Here is a 22,031-nt window from a genome sequence, read left to right as displayed (position 1 = left end):
TCTCTCTCTCTCCTTGCAAATAAATAAATAAAAATATTTAAAAGTAATGGACGAATATGTTTGGCAGAGGAAATTTCAAGGCAGAAAGCATTGAATGGATGACATCTTTTCTCTTTGCTTCCCTGGTTCAGATCTACAATCAAAGAGAACAAAATACAGAGCATAAATATATATATAAAAAGTTTGGCACATAAGAAATGTAAACAAATTGAATATCCCCAGGCACAGAGACTGCAGCTGCTTTGGCTGCACATTTTAAACATGTGACCCCCATTGAAGATAAGCCACACCAGCTATGGTGGCTCATGCCTTTAATCCTAGCACTTGGGAGGCCGAGGTAGGAGGTGTGCCAAAGTGGAGGCCAGGCTGAGCTATAGGGTGAATTCCAGGCTAGCCCAAGCTAAAGTGAGACCCTGCCTCAAAACCAAACAAAGAAAAAGAGAAGAGTAAAGATAAGCCAATTGCTTTGCACTGTGACAATAGGAGAGGTGACCTGAGGGCAAGACTCAACCAATTGAAAGTTCCCAATGGCTGGAACACTAATTCTTTTGAAAGGAAAAATACCTGAAGGGAGAAGTCTCTGCAAGAAGGCCCTGTGAGGCCGCTGTGTGAAGCTGTGAAGGTGAACCCAAAGTTGCAGTGAAGGCCCTAGAATGTTAGAGATGCCAAAGCTGTAGGATGATCACCAAGAAAAGCTTCAGGCTTGGGGTGAATTCTGCCCAAGAAAGAAGCTACAGGCATCACAGTGATGCAGGATTTGGGGGTTCAGGAAGGGTCCCCCCAATTCACGAACCCCAAGCTTGGATTCTGTTCTAACTTTAACAAAGAATCGATCAAGATGAACTCAACAAGGATAAAGTATGAATTTTATTTATTTATTTATTTATTAGTTTATTTAGGGAGAAATCACAAATTGTGGGGTTTATTTAAGATTGGGATCTAGGAAGGAAGGCTAAAGCAGAGTCATAAACGTGGGAAGTAGGAAACATGCTCTCATGTGGAAAACATTGTGCCGTTTATAGAGTTCATTTAAGAGAAATTGAGATTTTTAGGGAAATAATTGAGTATAGCCACAAGCACATGGAGGGATGTTAAACTGAGACTTTCGAGAAAAGACTGAGGTAGGGCCACAAGCACGTGGAGGGTAGTTCGTAAAGCTCAGTAAGAGAATGTGAAGCTTTCAGCCAGAGATTGGGGTATAGCCAGAAGCATGTGGAAGGTAGAATGTAGATGTAGGGAGACTTAGAAGGAACATACATGGCATCTGTTAAGAGGGCAAATGGTGAGGCTCAAGGAAGAATAAGAGGGAAAATATCAAAACAGAGACCAAGAAATTCAGAGGAGAAATGAGTAATGAAGAGAGTTACACTTCATGGCTACCCCAAGTTTAAAGAAATTACACAGGGCTGGGTATGGTGATGCATGTCTTTAATCCTAGCACTCAGGAGCCCAAAGTAGGGAGATTGTTGTGAGTTCCGGGCCAGCCTGGGACTCCATAGTGAATTCCAGGTCAACCTGGGCTAGAGCAAGACCCTACCTCAAAAAAAAAAAAAAAAAGAATTTAAACAGGTAGCAGGCCTGGACTTAGTGAGACCACCCACATGGTAAATCAAGAGTGTAAGGGTAATACACATGTGGTAGATTCAGAGACCAGAGGAAGGTCGTGCATGTAATCAAAGTGAGAAGTTACCCCATACTATAAAGCAGAGGCAAGCAGAAGAGTCCTCCAGACCAAGAAATAGTGTTATACTCTCCTCCTCCCCCCCCCCAGCCAGGCTAGGTGGGGTCAGAGGCCAGACTCACATGTATTACTATGGCCTGAGCTAGGAGAGGCAAGCAGAGCGCGCGCGCATGAGAGAGAGAGAGAGAGAGAGAGAGACAGAGAGAGAGGGAGGGAGGGAGAGAGGGAGAGTGTTATTCAGACGAAGGAGCAATGTTATGCTTCCCCCTCACCCAGGGGGGGAGGCCAGATTCACTGTATCCAAGCAGCATAGGATAGGTCCAGAAGAATCCCATAGAGAGGGTTGGGGTGGGGAAGCAAGGCAGAAAGAAGATGAGAGCCTTTATATGTAAGGTGAAGACCTGACCATTAAGTAGATTTGGAAGGTGAACCCCAGGGCCAACCCACCTGGGCCGTCTATCTAGGTAGTTTGCTAGACTATGAACAGCAGGGGGCACTGTAGATCCATCTTGATCAGACACTAGTTCCATTTCTACCAAGTTTCATTTTCATGCCAGGGCGAGGTGGCATGTGGGGTGGCATCTTCTGGTTTTCTCTGGGCCTCAGTTCCTAACTGAAACTGCCCAAAATAAACTAGCCTTTTCCTATTTTCCTTCAACAGCTGAAAGGGCAGAATTGCCTAAGCCTTTTAGAGCCCAGATGATTTCACCATTAGTCCTGGATACTAGACAAGAGCTGAAGGATTTGGTGTTTTCCCTGCTGGCTTTCAGTCTTGCTTTGAGCCAATCTTTCTTTACTATGCCTTCATCCCTCCCTTTTATAATGGGGATATTTATTCTGTGCCATTATATGTTGGAAGAATATAACTTGTTTTGATTTTACAGGACTCGCAATTAAGAGACTGCTTTGACACTTTGGACTTTTAAACGAGGTTGAGACTATTCAAAACTATCAGGGGCTGGGAATGTAGCTTAGTGGTTTAGCACCTACCTAGGATACACAAGGCTATGAGTTCAATCCCTAGCAGTACACAAACTATCAGGATCTTTAAAGTTGGGCTGAATACATTTTGCATTATGAGATTTCTAGACATCTATTTGGCCAGAGGCAGAATGTGGTGATTTCATAGTAATATATTCCCATAGACTCATGAATTGCATGCCTACTCCCCAGTTGGCGGTGCTGTTCAAGAAGTTTGGGGAAGGTTCAGGATGTGGAGCCTTGCTGGAGAAAGTGTGTCATTGGGAGTGGGCCTTGAAGTGTCTCCCTCTACTTCTTGTCTCTGCCTCCCCTTCCTCATTGCTGATGTGTTGAGGTGGCTCTGGCCATGCTTTCTTCTCTAAACTGTAAGCAGAGAATAAAACACTTTATTTCCTTAAGGTGAGTCAGGTATTCTGTCCCAGCATTGAGAAAGTAACTGCTATAGGGAAATAAACTATAAAAGTAATCTAGCTCTAGACAGGTACATTCTTACTTTGGGTGCTTCCTTTGAGAGACTGAGTTCCAGGTGTGGTCTGGTCAGTAGATGGTGATTCAGAGTTAGAGTGTCAAATGCTGGTCATACTTCAGGGCCGTCCCTCCAGCAGCCAGTTGGTACTCCTGGCCCTGCCCTTGTGCAAGTAGCCTGTTTTATGATAGTCTGCTTGGAACTGGCATTTAATTTCCCCTGCAGACTCTGGCTCAAATTCAGTTTCCAACTTACTGATTGCACACTCAAAGACTTAGTCTCTAACAGTCTAGCAGAATTCTGTTGGTCCGTATTCAGGATTCAGTGTGTAGTTACATGTCACTTTCTCTGTTTCCTGAGAATACAGTTCACAGAGGGCCACAATCTGCTAGCCAGTCAGCTCCGCAGGAGTCTTTGAAATGGTGTCTGGCAGCTATTCTGAGCCGAGTCTGCTTCTTCTACGGAGATGGCTGCACAGCACTGCACAGCCCTGCTTTGAGGTGTTTGGTTCACTGTACCACTCCCCTCCTGATGCCCTATGCTACAGGGTCTCTGTGCCACCACCTTAGCAAGGCCTTCTTGAAATGGAGTTCCACAGCTGTTCTAGCTGACTGAAAACTCAGTCTTCTGCTATCCTCCACCCTCCCTTTGTCTGGATTTTTTTTTTCTTTCTATCTGCTTTTAAAAATGCCCATTACTGGGCTGGAGAGATGGCTTAGCGGTTAAGCGCTTGCCTGTGAAGCCTAAGGACCCCGGTTCGAGGCTCGGTTCCCCAGGTCCCACGTTAGCCAGATGCACAAGGGGGCGCACGCGTCTGGAGTTCGTTTGCAGAGGCTGGAAGCCCTGGCGCGCCCATTCTCTCTCTCTCCCTCTATCTGTCTTTCTCTCTGTGTCTGTCGCTCTCAAATAAATTAATTAATTAATTAAAAAGAAAAAAGAAAAATGCCCATTACTGAAGGTACCATGCAGACATCCTGAGCCTGTGTTTGTTGAGCTGAGGAAACCCGGGTGGCCCCCAGATCTCTGTGAAGTTGGCGATCCCCAAATCAAGCCAATCCCTCAGAGATGAACTTGCAATTTCTTTTTTTTAAAATTAATTAATTTATTTATTTGAAAGAGAGGCAGATATAGAGAGACTGGGCACACCAGGGCCTCTAACCACTGCAAACGAACTCCAGATGCATGCACCACCTTGTGCATCTGGCTTACATGGGTACTGGGGAATCGAACCTCTGTCCTTAGGCTTTGCAAGCAAGCACCTTAACTGCTAAGCCATCTCTCCAGCCCTTGGATTTTTTTTTTCTGGTTTTTAAATTTATCTGTTTTATTTTACTATTAAAGCTAGAAACAGCCAGGCATCACTGGCCTCTTCTAATAGCTTTTAATCTTTCCCTAGATTATTCCCTAGAGACTCTGGCAGACCATACCCGGGTGTTGTCTGCCATCTTCTCTGTCCACTCTGTGACTATTGATTGGCGATTAATTCACTGAAATTCAAGGTAATTATTGATAATAGGTAAGCTATCACTACTGCCGTTTTGTTAATTGTATCTACTGTAGGTTTTTGCTTTGTGGTTGGTACAAGAATTACATCAAGCATAATTATAAGAAGCTAGTTTAAACTGACAGGAAATTTGATTGCATTAAATAACTATACTTTTACTTCATTCCCACCACTGTTTTTGATGTCACAATTTTTTTTTATATTATCTGTCCCTTAGCAAATTATTGTTTTAATACTTTTTTTAACCTTCATATTGGGTATATGCGGTTCATACAGCTCCATTATATAATTGTAAATATTTGTACTTACTGTTTTTGGTTTTTTTCAAGGTAGGGTCTCACTCTAGCCCAGGCTAACCTGGAATTTACTATGTTGTCTCAGACTGTCTTCAAACTCATGGCAATCCTCCTAGCTTTGCCTCCTGAGTGCTGGGATTAAAGGCATGCGTCATTACACCCAGCTTGTGTATTTACTTTTACAAGTGAATTTTATACTAATGTGGGGTTTTTTTGTTGCTTTTTTTTTTTTTCAAAGTAGGGTCTCACTCTAGCCCAAGCTGACCTGGAACTCACTTTGTAATCCCAGGCTGGTCTTTAACTCACAGCGATTCTCCTAGAGTGCTGGGATCAAAGGCATGTGCCACCACACCCAGTTCATACTTATGCATTTATGGTACTAATTTGCATCCTTTTCTTTCAGCTTGAAAAACTCCCTTTAACATTTCTTAAAAGGTAGATCTATTGATGAAGAATTTCCTTAGCTTTTGTTTATCTGGGATTGTTTTGTGTCTCATTTATGAAGAATAGCTTTTCCAAGTACAGTATATTCTTGATTATCAGGGCTTTCCCCACAGAAGATTATTTTACTCTTTCCTGACCTGTAAGATTCTGCTGAGGTGTCTCATACTAACCTTCTTACAAATCTGTTATGTGCTACTTGCCTCTTTTTGATGCATTCAGGATACACTCCTTGTTCTTGATTTTTGGTAATTTGATTGTAATATGTCTTTTTTGTAATATTGTTTGTGTTGGATCTAACTGGATATCTTTGACCTTCCTACACTTTAAAAGTTACATCTTTTAAGCCAGATGTGGTGGTGCACCCCTTTTACCTCAGTATTTGGGAGGCAGAAGTAGGAGGATCGCTGTAAGTTCGAGGCCCCCCCTGAGACTACATAGTGAATTCCAGGTCACCCTGGACTAGAGCGAGACCCTACCTCGAAAAAATACCCCCCAAACAAATGTGTGCCTTTTGTAAAAATCAGCAAGTTTTCTGTGATTATTTTTCTCTTTATTGACATTTTTCATATATGTATATGATTTTTACTTTATTTATTTATTTGTGTGTGTGTGCATGCATGGGCACCAGGGCCTCTTGCCTCTGCAAACAAATGTCAGATGCTTGCTCTAGATTTTGTGTCTGGTTTATGTGGCAGCTTGAAAATTGAACCTGGACTGGCATGGCAGACTTTGTCTCTAGCTAACCCCTTCTGTCTTCCTAACCCCATAGATTTTTTTTTTTTTGACCAAACTCCCATAGCATTACCTTGTCATTCCTATTGACTATCCCCTTCCACTGAACTTGTTCTTTCCAACTACTCCCTCTTCTACTTTGATGTCTTTTATTTTTCCCTTCTCCACCATCCATCTTACTCTTTCCTGACCTGTAAGATTCTGCTGAGGCATCTCATACTAACCTTCTTGCAAATCTGTTATGTGCTACTTGCCTCTTTTAGCTGCATTCAGGGTACACTCCTTGTTCTTGATTTTTGGCAGTTTGATTATCATATGTCAATTTTGTAATATTGTTTGTGTTGCATCTAACTGGATATCTTTGACCTAACTACACTTTAAAAGTTATATCTGTTAAGCTTTTAAACATTCCACAACATGGAATGTTGATGGACTCAATATGGTGCAGATCTTGTTCAGGTAAGGACAATTGCTGTGATGTCAAGAATGCAGCAGCTGTTTCATATGCATAAGACAGAATTCCAAAGCACTCATCCCCATCCTCTGGCCCTTACTTTCCTTCTGTCTCCTCTTCTGCAGTGTTCCTTGAGCCTTGGAAGGGGTGGTACAAATACCTTATTTCACACTGAGGACTAAACAGTAACTAATTCTCAGAACTTAGAGGAGTTTTCAGTCACCACAGTAGTCAATGCCAACTGTAAAAAGAAGCTTCTCTGACCAAAAGTAGTTAACACTGTTGATGACAATCTTTTCCTAGAGACCTACATGGCAATTTCTAGCACTATGATTGCTAGTCATCAGGGAAGAGTCTTCCATCTCAGTTCCCATTTGATTTCTCAATATCCTGTAACTTCATGTGGTGTCTTCAGCAACAGAGTCTTGCCATTTTCTTTATTCAAGCAGATAACTAAGAACATTGGCAATATCTAGTGTTTTGGGAGTCTCAAGGGTCTCCGTGACCAAGAACACACCAGGAGGTATCCCGCTCCTGGCACTGGCATTTTCTTGTAACAACCTGTAGCTTCTGGAAGTAGCATTATCTACACATGTAGGGTACTTCTGCTCAAACTCTATTTATTTATTTGCAAGGCGAGAAAGAGAGAGAATAAGTATGGGCATGCCAGGGCCTCTTGCCACTGCAAATGAACTCCAGAAGCATATGCCATTTTGTGCATCTTGCTTTACAGAGGTACTGGGGACTCAGACCCAGGCCATCAAGCATTGCAAGCAAGCACTTTAACTGTTGAGCCCTCTCTCCAGTCCCTCAGACACTCCTTTTAACTTACATTTTTATATTTGTTATTAATGAAATAAGTTTCCGTACAACTTTTTCATACATCTTTAGTTTTGTTTATCCCTCCCCATTCCCCCTCCTCCTACGCTTACCCCGACATAAAACTTTACAGGAGAGATGGCTCAGTGGTTAAGTCGCTTGCCTACAAAGCTCAACAACCCAGGCTCAATTCCTCAATACCCATGTAAAGCACAGAGTGGTACATGTGTCTGGAGTTCATTTGCAGTGGCTAGAGGCCCTGGCACACCCATCCCCCCACCTTGAAAATAAATAAATAAAATATTAAAAACCCTTTCAACTCCCAATCTACTATTCCCCCTTCTTAATCCCCCCCCCATTTCTCTTTCTAGTTTACTGGCCTCTATTGACTTAACCCAATGTACAGACAAATCTAAGAATTCAAAGCTCCTTTTTTTTTCTCTCTCTCATTGCAAGCCAATAAAATATTTTTAAAGGTTTTTTTTTTTTTTTTTTTAACTGGAGTGGAGAGATGGCTTAGTGGTTAAGGCATTTGCCTGCAAAGCCAAAGGATCCTGGTTCAATTTTCCAGGACTCATGTAAGCCGGAAGCACAAGGGGGGGGGGGGGCGCATGTACCTGGAGTTTGTTTGCAGTGGCTGGAGGCCCTGGTGTGCCCATTCCACCCCAACTCTCTCTCTCTTTCTCTCTCTCTCTCTCTGCCTTGTTCTCTCTCTCAAATAAATAAAATATTTTTTAAAGTTTTTTTTATTTGTGACCTCTCTAATTTTTTAATGTATGTACCTAAGGCTATATATTTCCCTTTTAGGACTGCCCTCACTGTGTCCCATAAGCTATGGTAATGTAGTATTTTCATTGCCATTTTATTTTAGAAATCTTTTTATTTCCTTCTTGATTTCTTCAGTGACCCATTCATTGTTCAATAGTATATTGCTTTAATTTCTATGAGTTTGTGTATATTCTACAGTTCTTCTTGCTGTTGATTAGTAGCTTTGTCCCATTGTGACCAGATATAATACAAGGAATTATTTCAGTGTTTGATATTTGTTAAGATTTTCTTGTGTCGTAATATATGATCTATTTTAGAGAAAGTTTCATGTGCTATAGATCTGTCTAAATTATTGACCTCATCTTCATTTAATTTTGGTAGATTTTATACTTCTAAAAGTCCATCCATTTCTTTTGGTGTATCCAAAGGATGAAATCCTTATTTCATTATTTCCTTATAATGTTTTTTAAAATTTCTATTTCATTAATTTCTGCCCTAATCTCAATTATTTCTTCATAGCTACTGTTTTTGGAGTTGGTTTGTTCTTGTTTTGGCAAGACCTATAACTGTTGAGCTTAATCTGTGACTTCATGTCTAGCAGTGTTTGTTTTATGAAGTTGGGTTCTCCTGTGTTTGGTCATACATATTTAGGATTGCAATGTTTTCTTGGTGATTTGTCCCCATGATCAGTATCAAGTATCCTTCTTTAGCATTTCTAACTATTTTTGGTCTGGAGTCTATTTTGTCAGATATTAGAATTGCAAGCGCTGCTTTTTTCTTGGATCCATTAGCTTGGAATACTTTTTCAATCCTTTCACCATAAGGGAATGTCTGTCTTTGAGAGTGAATTTCTTGAAGATATTTAAAGGACCCAGACTTTAGGTTATATCTTACAGATCTAGGAGCCAAGCTCCATACCACATGGATTCAGGTTCTAGGTCTTGGTGTCAAACCAGCTCTCATTGACTCAGGATCCAAGCCCAATATACCTAGAACTGTATTTTACTAGAGTGGGCCCAGTTTTGGTGTCCTAAACAAAGTCTGCTTCTCAGTTTCCTCTTCATTGATAGGTGTTTCTCACCATGATGAGTTGCCTAGATTGGGGGAGCGGTGGATAAGTAAGGTATAACTGTCCTTTCTTCCCTCTTCTGTGTGTCTTTTCTTATTTATATGCTCTCCAGGTGATGTTATCTCTCCTTTGGCTTTCCTTTGCTCTACGAAGGCATTTTCATGTGTGCATAGTTCAAATTGTTTCTATGAGAGCAGATGAGCATTGGAAAACCCTGTTTCACCATCTTGCTCACCTCCAGACTCTCAAAGTTTATTAGTCTGGTTTTGTTTTATTTTGCTTTTGTTGTTGATATTGTAGTTATGATCATTTTTATTGTTGATATGTGTGTGTGTGTGTGTGTGTGTGTGTGTATGTATGTTTATTGATTTTGGGGGGGACTAATTCTACTGATTCTATGATTATTCTTCTATTCTGTTATTTTATGGTCCCTGAGTTTTCTGCAACTTTTTAAAGTTTTTCTTTACATTTTTATGTCTGTATCCCTAAAGATCATAGTCAGTAAAGTAAATAAGCCAATGGTTTTTCTCTTTAAATACTTTACTTTGGCAATGTGTCTTCCACACTTTGCTATGGCATGTTCTATGAGAAAATACTTTCAAATTTCAGCTAGTTTAAGAGGCCACCTGAGCTTTCACTTTCTTTTTCTGTTTTTATGTGTGTATGCTGTGTGAGTGTGCAGGAGGGCACATTTATGACACAGCATGCATTTGAAAGTCACACGACAACTTAAGGTGTTGGTCCTTATGTTCCACCTTGTTTGAGGCAGGATCTCTCATTGTTCAAAGCTTCATTAATCAGGCACTCTGACCTTCTAGCTTCTGGTGAGTTTTCCTCTCTCTACCTTCCCTCTTGCTGTAGGCATGCTGGGATTACTGATGCTCATGCTGCAGCATCTGGCTTTATATGGGTTCTAGAGATTTGAACTCAAGTATTCATGCTTGCATGTTAATTGCTTTACCCACTGAGCCATGAATCCAGACTCCATTACTTTCTGTTTGCACAGGGCTTCAGTCAGCCAGAGCTTTTCCTAGGCATACACATGGCCTTGGGTATGTGTACTCCCCAATTTTAGAGCCCTAAAGTGTATCAAAACTTATAAAGTTCTGGTTATATCATTCTCTGAAGTTTCTTTTTAAATTCCTAAAGTAGTAACATCTCTTTGTTGTCTGAAATTTGTTCATTTGTTGGCTAATACATCACTGATATGGAGGCGGAGGGTACAGAAAGGGACTCATCATAATTAAAATGCCACAAGCCCTACTGTGTTATCAAGATTCAGTAGTTTGTCTTGTGTATATGACTTTGGTTAACTGCTATAGTTCTGAAATGATTGGCTTGGGTTGATTTGTTCATATTTATAGTTTTATAGGGAAAGTGAGTACACCAGTCCTTACTCTGCCATTCCTTTGTTCTCTTATTACTCATATCTTTAAAAATACAGGCTTTGGTTTTGTGGTGGTTGTGAGTTTTGCTATTAATGAAGCTAGGGCTTATACATGATAGGCAAGTGCTCTGCTACAGAGCCACACCCCTAGCACTCTTATTTCTTCAAAACATATTTATTTATTTAGGGGAGAGAGAGAAAGTCTAAGTATGGGCATGGCAGGGCTTCCTGCCACTGCAAATGGATTCTAGATGCATGCACTACTTTGTGCATCTGCCTCTACATGGGCACTGGAGAATCAAACTCAAGCCATCAGGCTTTGCAGTCAAGTACCTTTAACTACTGATCCATCTCTCCAGCCCTGTTTAAAATTTTTTTTATTTTTATTTATTTGAGAGAGAAAAACGCAGAGGGAAGAGAGAAAATGGGTACACCAGGGCCTCCAGCCTCTACAAACAAATTCCATACACATGTGCCACTGTGTGCATCTTCTAGCCCTATATAAAAATATTTTATTAGCTTATTTGAGAGAAACAAAGAGGTAGACAGAAAGATAGTGGGTATAGGTGAACCAGGGCTTCTGCCACTGCAAACAAACTCCAGATGCATGCATCACTTTGAACAAATTAGTCTTATTTTTTGAGACATAAATCTTGATATGTAATCCAGAATGACCCTTCTGATCTCTTACCCCAGCCTTCTAAACAATGGGATTACAGGCTTGTACCACCATGCCCAGTTCAAAAACCAGCTTTTAAACATTCTATGTCCCATATCCCCTTCCAATTAAGGCTTTAGTCCTAACAGCAAGACTCCCCAATAGTTTTCCTCCTTACTTTCTCTTTTCTTCTTCCATTCTACTTGATCACATAAAATATATTTCATATATGATTATATACATGAGTTGTAAAGATAATTTATTGAAACTCCAAGAACTCACTATCCCATCAAATAATAGCATTCATAGTAACATCTACACATGTGTCATTTTTGTTCCATGACCCTACACACCCTCAGAAAACATATCTTTTTGTTTCAAAAAGTAGTTTTGCATATGAATTTTTATTTTATTTTTATTTTTAATAATTTTTGTTTATTCTTATTTGAGAGCAACAGAGAGATAAAGAGGCAGAGAGAGAGAATGGACGCACCAGGGCTTCCAGCCACTGCAAACAAACTCCAGGTGCATGCGCCCCCTTGTGCATCTGGCTAACGTGGGTCCTGGGTAATCGAGCCTTGAACCAGGGTCCTTGGGCTTCACAGGCAAGTGCTTAACCACTAAACCATCTCTCCATCCCTGTTAGAGTTATTTTATTAAATAGGTCTACAAAGGTAACAAAACTGAAGGACAACATGCAGCCTTCCAAGAAGCACAACACTTAGAGTTAGTGCAAAATGTACAATTTACAGCTTCTGAGAAAACACCAAATCTCATTTCCTTAGGGTCCTCTTCAATTGGCTAATGATATTCACCTTGGGGTCATAAGGCCTCAGTAAGTTCCTTTGGAGGTAGTGGGGGGGGGCTGGGCTTGAGTTCAAGTTTTTTTTTTACAGTATCCATTGTTAAATAATATAAGGAAAACATTTATACCTCAGAAACCTCTTTTAATATGGAAAACAGATACTCAAAGTGTACTATTAGCATAAAAATAATTTAAACAGTTCATTAGCAGTAGCTTGTTTCCCTAGGCTTCAGTTATTTCATCCACGGGAAGGGAAAAACCAACAATAAATCTTTGTGAATGGATGAAAAGACCTCAAAACTACTAAACCCAAATAACAAAACAGCAATGTGCATGCTACATTTGGCAGCCACTTCTTCTGGTAGAAAGTATTTATTCCATTCACCCTAAGTCCATTTCTCATTTACTCTACACCTCCTCTGTTCTATCCAAATACTTACTCTCTAATCCAAAGAATAAATGAGTCAACATTTTGGTAGCAGGGCCTGAAACTTCTTTTATTGTTGTTTTATTTATTTGAGAGAGGGAGGGAGAGAGGGAGAGAAAGAGAGAGATTGAGAGAGAGGGAGAGAGAATGGGTGCGCCAGGGCTTCCAGACACTGAAAATGGACTCCAGATGCATGCGCCACCTTGTGCATCTGGCATACGTGGGTATTGGGGAATCAAACCAAGGTCCTTTGGCTTTGCAGGCAAGTGCCTTAACTGCTAAGCCATCTCTCCAGCCCTGAAACTTCTTTTTTAATTTTATTTATTTTATTATTGACAACTTCCATAATTATAGACAATAAACCATGATAATTCCCTCACTTTCCCCTTCACAACTCCATTCTCCATCATATCCCCTCCCCCTCTCAATCAGTCTCTCTTTTATTTTGATGTCATCATCTTTTCCTTCTATTCTGATGGTCTTGTGTAGGTAGTGCCAGGCACTGCGAGGTCATGGATATCCAGGCCATTTTGTGGCTGAAAAAGTGTACTGTAAGGAGTCCTACCCTTCCTTTGGCTCTTGCATTCTTTCTGCCACCTCTTCTGCAATGGACCCTGAGCCTTGGATGGTGTGATAGAGATGTTTCAGTGCTGAGCACTCTTATCACTTCTTCTCAGCACCATTGTGCCTTCTGAGTCATTGCAAGGTCACTGCCATCTGAAAAGCGAAGGTTCTCTAACCAAAAGTGAGATTAGCATTAATGTATGGGTATGAACATTAAGAGAAGTGCTTACTGGGCAGTTTTAAGAGCATAGTATATACATTTTGCCAGACAGCAGCAGACGTTACACCCCCAGGGCTCATGACTACCCCATCATAGGATTTCAGTATCAGGCATATATTCCCTCCCATGTAGTGGGCCTCCAGTGCAATTAGAGAGCAGTTGGTTTCCCCCATAACAGACGTGCTACTATTGCACCCATTGGCTCATTTGTTCTGGCTGACCAAACTCAGGATTTTCAGTGTCCACTGTTGTTTATTTCCACTGATGCCTTCTTTCTCTCTCATGGAGCTACATGCAGCACAGCTTTTTCCAGCTTTCTGTCAGCTGGTCTACATGGAGGAGGTTTTTACCTCAGCTCCAGCAAGATTTCTCATGACCTTGCAGCCCAAGCATGTGGAGTTTCTAGCAATAGGGTCTTACCATCTATGTCTTATCATCTATTCCTGGTGGGAAACCAAGAACCTCAACAGTGGCCTATAATGTTTTGGGAACAACAGGGAGTTCCTTAGCCAACAACTCACTGGAAGGTTTCCCATCCCTGGCACTAAAAACTTTCTAGTAACAATCTATGTCTTCGGGGTGCATCATTGTCCAAAAAAGTAAGTTTCCATATTACTTATTCATACCCTCTTAGATTTTGATTAACCCTCCCCCCATCCTTCCTTTACTCAATCTCTTCTCACTTAGGCCTTTCCACCCCCAGTTCTTCTGTTCTTCTACTTACATATATACAATACCATCCCCTTAAATCCTCCCCTCTTCTCCCTCCCTGATAGCCCCTTTCTAGCTTACTGGCCTCTGCTACTGGGTTTTATTCCAACTCATATACAAGTCCAAACACTTGTAGCTAAGATCCACATATGAGAGAGAACATGGGGCATTTGGTTTTCTGGGCCTGGGTTGCCTCACTTTGGTAGTAGGGCCTGAAACATCTGTTCTTTATACTTCTAGATCCCTAATACCTCCAGCTCTTATTTGTATTTTTGGGTCTTATGCAACTAAAAGAAAACAGGGTCCTTGAGTGAATAGGATTCAGATAGCCAGACTCTTTCTATCATGGTGACTGCTGGGGTGTGCTGTTGAGGTGGGCAAAAGGTTGGAAATAGGTCAACTTCCCAACTAAGTCAAGAAAAGAAGCATATAAGAAATTAAGTGTTCTAGTTTCTCCATCCTTTAAAAATCTTTATTTATGTGCAAGCAGAATCAGAGGGGAGAGGAGAAAGAGAACAGATGTGCCAGGGCCTTACAACCACTAAAAACAAAGTCCAGATGCATGTGCCACTTTATGTATCTGGCTTACATGGGCATTGGGGAATTAAACCCAGTTCCTTAGGCTTTACAGGCAAGTGCATTAATAGTTGAGCATCTTTCAAACTCATTCTCCATCTTTTAAGAATAGTCAGATCTTAAACAAAGCCAATTAGGTCAGTATTTCCAGAAAGCTCCAAAAGCTACGAGAACTGCCCATAGCACTAGATAATACTGATTGGTTGCAGTTATAATTTAAGGGACAAACTTACCATTTGTAAGTTTTATATTTAACATTACCTTGATTTTTGGATATGTGGATTTTTTTTTTCATATGTCTGGGGATGCTTAACTAATACATTGCTTATTTGGCTTTGTTGTAAACTTTCAAAAAGTAGTAGACATTTTTGACTTTTCTTTATAAAGGGATGCATAAACACCTATTCACCCCAAATATGCCACTGACAGCAGACCAAAGAAATCATGTGTTGTAGTTACTTTCTAGTTGTTGGGACAAAACACATGACCAAAAGCAGCTGATGGGAAGAAAAGGTTTATTGGCTTACAGTTTCAAGAGGAAGCTTCTTAGGAGAAGGGGAAAACATGGCACGAGCAGAGGCTGGACATCATAATTTTGCCACAGCAGGTGGAAAACAGCAGCAAGAGAGTGAGCTGAGCTCTGGCAAAGGGGGACTGATTATAACACCCCTAAGCCTGCCTCATGCAATGAGACTCCATTTCCCAACTTGCCATGAGCTAGGGACTAAGGATTCAAACCACATGAGTTTATGAGGGACATCTGTTTCAAACACCACACTAATCCACTCAAGTCAGACTTGGCAAACCAATGTATTTATCAGGGTTCCTTACAGGAACATGGGTGGCTGAATGGCAGTTGCATCACTGGATGCATCACCTAGAATGCATGAAGACTCAAGAAAACTACGAACCTGGAGCTCCTTGCCCAATCTATAAACTCCCATTGAAGGGGCTCCTTTCCCCCAGGAGTTGCTTACTTCCTTTATAATCTTGTAGTATTGTGAATCTTGTAACCTTCTGAGCTTATTGAGCCTTGTAAGTATCATGAGCTTCCTGAACCTTGTAAGATTCATTGAGCTTCCCCCCTCCCTCCAGGAGTGAATGTTAAATTCAGAGGAATAGCCATACAATAATACTGTTTGCTATATCTTCAAACTTTCTTTTTCATTCAATATTATATTTCTGAGATTCATATCTGTTGTTATATTGGCTTATTATTAATAATATATGTTTTTTTCAGTTATTTGCATGTGTGCGTGTGCATGAGTGCAAATGCACCAGAGTGTCTTGCTGCAAATGAATGCCTGTCCTGCTTTAATAGGCTGGCTGCAGAATTGAACCCAGGCCATCGGGCTTTACAAGCAAGCACCTGTAACTGCTGAACCATCTCCCTAGCTGATATATTTCTTTAGATAATCATAAAAGAAATTTTTCTGGGCTGGAGAGATGGCTTAGCGATTAAGCGCTTGCCTGTGAAGCCTAAGGACCCCGGTTCGAGGCTCGGTTCCCCAGGTCCCACGTTAGCCAGATGCACAAGGGGGCGCACGCGTCTGGAGTTCGTTTGCAGAGGCTGGAAGCCCTGGCACGCCCATTCTCTCTCTCTCCCTCTATCTCTCTCTCTGTGTTTGTCGCTCTCAAATAAATAAATTAAAAAAAAAATTTAAAAGAAATTTTTCTTTTTTTCTATTTTTCTGTTGATGGATATTTTCTTATCCTTTCCAGCTTATTACTCTTATGAATACTCCTGCCATGAGCAGTTTTGTACATGTCTACTGAACATACATACCCATTGTTCTGTTATTTACGTGGGAATGAAGTTACCAGCTACTAAGATATATAAAACTTCATTTGTCAGGATTATGCCAATCTATGTTCTAAAATATGATAATAATTTGCCTTCCTTTTAGAACATATAAGAGACACTGAATGTAAAATGATAGTTTACTATGGACCTAATTTTTTCCAATAAATGCAGGTGATCAACTTTTCATGGTTATTGGCCATGTTTCCTCTTTTTTTTTTTTTTTTTTTTTTTTTTGACTTTTTGAAGTAGGGTCTCTTTATAGCTCAGGCTGACCTGGAATTTACTATGTAGCCTCAGAGTGGCCTCAAATTCACAGTGATCCTCCTACCTCTGCCTCCCAAGTTCTGGGATTAAAGGACTGCGCCACCATGCCCAGGCCATGTTTCCTCTTCTGTTAAAGGACTATTAATCTCTTTTTACATTAAAACAGTTAAAACGTTTTTTTTTTTTTTGTTTTTCGAGGTAGGGTCTCATTGTAGCCCAGGCTGACCTGGGATTCACCATGGAGTCTCAGGGTGGCCTCAAACTCATGGAGACCCTCCTACCTCTGCCTCCCAAGTGCTGGGATTAAAGGTGTGCACCACCACGTCTGGCAAACATTTTTGAGGGCTGGCAAGCTGGCTCAACAGTTAACGTGCTTGCCTGCAAAGACTAATAACCCAAATTTGATTCTCCAGTACCCACGAAAAGCCAGATGCACAAGGTGGCACATGCATCTGGAGTTTGTTTGTAGTGGCTTTCCATCTCTTCTGTCTGTTTCTCTGCTCACAAATAACTAAACTAAAATAAAGAAATGGCTTTCTTGCCTGCCAATGAAGCATAGCCCCATATTAGACTGTAATATGACTTTCATAGCAGCCAGCAAGTCTCTGTAATATTTATCTTTTCAGTTTTTCTCTCCTTTTCCCTTCCTTCTTTATATCCCATCTCTCTTTCTCTTGGTGTAGCTATAGTAAATTGCAGTAGCAGTTTGGACTAAATCATCCAGTACCTTAACTGGTTTCACTGCTATCCCCTGAAGCTTCATATGAATAGCAGAGGCTGGTTGAGTCAAGAATTTATCTTTTAGAGCTGGGTGTGGTGGCACACACCTTTAATCCCAGCACTCAGAGGAGGCAGAGGTCGGAGGATTGCTGTGAGTTTGAGGCCATGCTGAGACTACATAGTGAATTCCAGATCAGCCTGGACTAGAGAGAGATACTCCCTCAAAAAACTAAAATTAAAAAAAATATATATCTTTTAGGAGAATCTCCTCCTTTGGTGACCCTGATTCTATATCTTTCTTACAGTATTCCAGACCCTTTGGAGAAAAGCAACAACAGTCTTATTTCCTCCCTTGGGTTATAGTAGATAACTTGGAGTAGTTAAGGAGCTTTAATTGGGCCCTCTTTGATCCCTGAATTATACAAAGTATAAAATATTGTTGTTCCCATTTAGGGCCTTCATGGAAAAACCTTGGATAAAGATGATGTGATGGTTTGATTCAGATGTCCCCATAAACTTAGGTGTCCTAAATGCTAGGTTCCCAGCTGATGGAGATTTGGGAATTAATGCCTCCTAGAGGCATTGTATTGTTGGGGGTGGGCTTATGGGTACTATAGACAATTTCCCTTGCCAGTGTTTGGCACACTCTTCTGATGTTGGTCAGGAAGTGATGTCCACCCTCTGCTCATGCCATCATTTTCCCCAACATCATGGAGCTTCTCTTTGAGTCTGTAAGCCAAAATAAACCCATCACCCCCAAACTGCTGTTGGTTGGGTGATTCCTGCAACAATGCAAACCTGACTACAATAGTAAAGTTGGTACCAAGAGTGGTGTCATTGCTGCTTGAAACATGACTGTGTGGCTTTGGCCTTTTGTAGCTGATTTTCAAGAGGAATATGGAAGAATTTGAAACCTTTCCCTAAGAAACACCTTGCAGTGCTGTAAGTACAGCTTGATGGACTATTCTAGTCAGAGTTGAAAAACCTGAATGCAGTAAGAACTATGGACTGTGAGGTTTGGCTTATGAGGGTGAGAAAGAGCTTTGCCTGGACTGGCCTAGAAGCAGTTTGTATGAGAGGCTTCCTGTTACGCCCATGTCCTGAGAACTTGTGCAGGGTTGCTTTGTGTTGAAACGGATTGTTGTGAGCAGAGGGATATGGGACTGTTTCAGTGAAGTTCACATTGCTGGCAAAAATCACCCAATCAAGAGCAGCTTGTGGGAAAAAGGTTTATTTTGGCTTACAGGTGTGGGGGGAAGCTCCACGATGGCAGGGGAACACAATGGCATGAGCAGAGGGTGGACATCACCCCTGGCCAACATCTGGTGGATAACAGCAACAGGAGAGTGTGTCAAACACTGACAAGGGGAAACGGGCTATAATATTCATAAGCCCACTCCCAACAATGTACTGCTTCCAGGAGGCGTTAATATCCAAATCTCCATCAGCTAGGAACCTAGCATTCAGAACACCTAAGTTTATGGGGAACACCTGAATCAAACCACTACATTCCGCTTCTGGCCCCCCATAAACAGATAACAATCCATGATGTAAAATACAATGCATTTATCCCAACTTTAAAAGTCCCCATAGGTTTTTTTTTTTTAAATCAATCCTAATTATGTTCAAACATTCCCATAGTCCAAGGTCTTTTAACTGGGCTGTAATACCAAAAAAAAAACCCATAATTTCACAAAATGAACATTCACACTGCAAAAGATGGCATTGGGCATAGAAAAGAAGTACTCAAACAATACAAGATTTACACAGGGCAAACATCAAACTCTATCCAACAACTTTAGTCAGTGACAAATCTCCAAGTCTGATAATTCTACAGCAACAAGTCTCTGGAGTTCCAGTTCTGCCTCTCTGGCTAGGTTACTCACAGTCTTGGAAAACTTCATCTGGGGCCAGTAGCTCTTTTTAGCAGCCATCCCATGGTTCCAGCATCTCCACTGTGTCTCCACTGCAACCCAAGGTCCTTCTTCACAGCTACATTGGGTCTCCATGCAGGCAATCCTGCATCACACTGCCCATGGCCATTTCCAAAACACAAGACCCTGTTGCAAATTCAATGACCCTCTTTCCTGCCTTTCTTATACTCTATAATATCAGGTGTGGTGCCAATTTGTTAATACAGGTGAATCAAAGCAGAATTTGAGGGCTGGAGAGATGGCTTAGTGGTTAAGGCATTTGCCTGCAAAGCCAAAGAACCCAGGTTTGATTCTCCAAGAACCACATTAGCCAGATGCACAAGGGAGTGCATGTGTCTGGAGTTCGTTTGCAATGGCTGGAAGCCCTGGTGTGCCCACACTCTCTCTTTCTCTCCCTGTGTCTTTCTCAAAATAAATAAATAGCCAGGCATGGGGGCACATGCCTTTAATTCCAACACTTGGGAGGTAGAGGTGGGAGGGTCACTAGGAGTTCGAGACCACCCTGAGAATACACAGCTAGAGTGAGACCCTACCTTGAAAATAAATAAATAATATAAGTTAAAAAGAAAGCAGACTTTGAAGAGCAAAACATTCCTTGAGCACTCAGGCCCCTTCAAAAGAGTCTCCATTCTTTCTGTTGCCCCTGTGCAGGTCAGCTGGCCCAATCTCAAAGGTTGTAATGTCTCATATAATTATAGCTGAATGGGCAGAAGTTTCAGCCCAAAGATTTTATTTTTCTGTGCCACATCTCTCTGCTCACATCAGTCTGTTTCTATGCAAAGCAGCCCTGCACAATTCTCAGGACACGGGCATAACAGCAAGCCTCTCACACAAACTGCTTCTAGCCCAGTCCAGGCAAAGCTTTTTCTCATAAGCCAGACCTCACAGTCCATAGTTCTTACTGCATTCAGGTCTTTCAACTCTGACCAGAATAGTCCATCAAGCTGTACTTACAGCACTGCAAGGCATCTCTTAGGCCAAGGTTTCAAATCCTTCCACATTCCTCTTGAAAATCAACTCCAAAATCAAAAGCCACACAGTCAGGTATCTAGCAGCAATTCCATTCCTCTGGTACCAACTTTACTGTTGCAGTCAAGTTTGCATTACTGGCAGAAATCACTGACCAAGAGCAACTTGTGGGGGGAAAAAAAGGTTTATTTTGGCATACAGGCTTGAGGGGAAGCTCATGATGGCAGGGGAAAACAATGCCATGAACAGAGGTTGGGCATCACCTCCTGATCAACATCAGATAGACAACATCAGCAGGAGAGTGTGCTAAACACTGGCAAGGGGAAACTGGCTATAATACCCATAACACTGCCTCCAGGAGGCATTAATTCCGAAATCTCCATCAGCTGGAAACCTAGCATTTTTTTTTTTTTTCTGAGGTAGAGTCTCACTGTAGCTCAGGCTGACCTGGAATTCACTATGGAGTCTCAGGGTGGCCTCGAACTCACAGCGATCCTCCTACCTCTGCCTCCCGAGTGCTGGGATTAAAGGCGTGCACCACCACGCCCGGCTTGAAACCTAGCATTTAGAACACCCAAGTTTATGGGGGACTCTTGAATCAAACCACCATAGGCATAGAAATGAAATCTTTGGGCAGAAATTTCTGCCTGTTCAGCTGCAATTATATGAGCAATTACAACCTTCGCAATTGGGGCAACAGGAAGAATGTGGACTCTTTTGAAAGGGGTGTGAATACTCAAGGAGTATCATGTTCTTCAGAGTCCATTTCATTCCCTTCCGCCCACCCCACATTAACAAATTGTCACTCTATCTGCTATTGTGAAGAATAATAAATGCAGGAAAGAGAGGGTCTTTGAATTTGCAACATAGTCTTGTGCTTTGGAAACAGCCTTGGGCAGTGTGAAGCAGGTCTGCTAAGGATTGCCTGCATGGAGTCCTAATGGAGCCATGAAAATGAACCATGGGTTGCAATGGAGACCCAGTGGAGATACCAGGACCATGAGACTGCTGGTAAGAAAAGCTGCTGGTCCCTGATTGAAGTTTTCCAGGACTGTGAGTAACCTAGCCAGAGGGACAGAATTGGAACTCCAGAGGCTTTTGTTGCTGGTTAGAATTATCGAACTTGGAGACTTGTTACTGGCTAGAGTTCTTGAACTTGGAGCTACAGAGCTTGATGTTTGTCCTGTTTAAATCTTGTATTGGTTGAATATTTCTTTGCTATGCCCCGTGCCATCTTTTGCAGTGTGAATGTTTATTCTGTGCCATTATGGTTTTCTTTATTTTGTGTTATGTCAGTTTAAATACGTTGGACTGGGCTGGAAAGATGGCTTAGCAGTTAAGCCTATGAAGCCTAAGGACCCCGGTTCGAGGTTTGATTCTCCAGGACCCACGTTAGCTAAATGCACAAGGGGGCACACGCGTCTGGAGTTCATTTTCAGTGGCCGGAGGCCCTGGTGTGCCTATTCTGTCTCTCTATCTGCCTCTTTCTCTTTCTGTCCTTCGCTTTCAAATAAATAAAAATAAATAAAAAATTTTAAATACCTTGGACTATGAGGATCTTTGAACATCATTGGGATTGATAAAAACCATGGGGACTTCTAAAGTTGGACTGAATGCTTTACATTTTACATCATAGATGGTTATCAGTTTATGGGGGTCAGCTGCAGAATGTGGTTTGATTCAGTTATCTCCCATAAACTTAGGTGTCGTGACTGCTAAGTTCTCAGATGATGGAGGTTTGGGACTTAACGCCTCCTGGAGGCATTGTATTGTTGGGG

At 41.5% G+C, this 22,031-nt stretch overlaps 1 long non-coding RNA gene across 1 annotated transcript in view; it reads left to right on the top strand.

Moving 5' to 3' along the window:
• LOC123456759 overlaps positions 1–22,031 on the top strand; it is a 68,849-nt gene that overhangs the window by 8,577 nt on the left and 38,241 nt on the right. Inside the window, exon 3 of the long non-coding RNA XR_006634651.1 lies at positions 4,525–4,627. This is a non-coding gene — a long non-coding RNA (uncharacterized LOC123456759). The remainder of the gene's footprint in view (positions 1–4,524; positions 4,628–22,031) is intronic.

The sequence above is a fragment of the Jaculus jaculus genome, chromosome X (assembly GCF_020740685.1).
Source record: "Jaculus jaculus isolate mJacJac1 chromosome X, mJacJac1.mat.Y.cur, whole genome shotgun sequence".
Lineage (NCBI taxonomy): Eukaryota > Metazoa > Chordata > Mammalia > Rodentia > Dipodidae > Jaculus > Jaculus jaculus.
The sequence above is the reverse complement of the archived record's forward strand: the minus strand, read 5'-3'. Positions and strand labels throughout refer to the sequence as shown.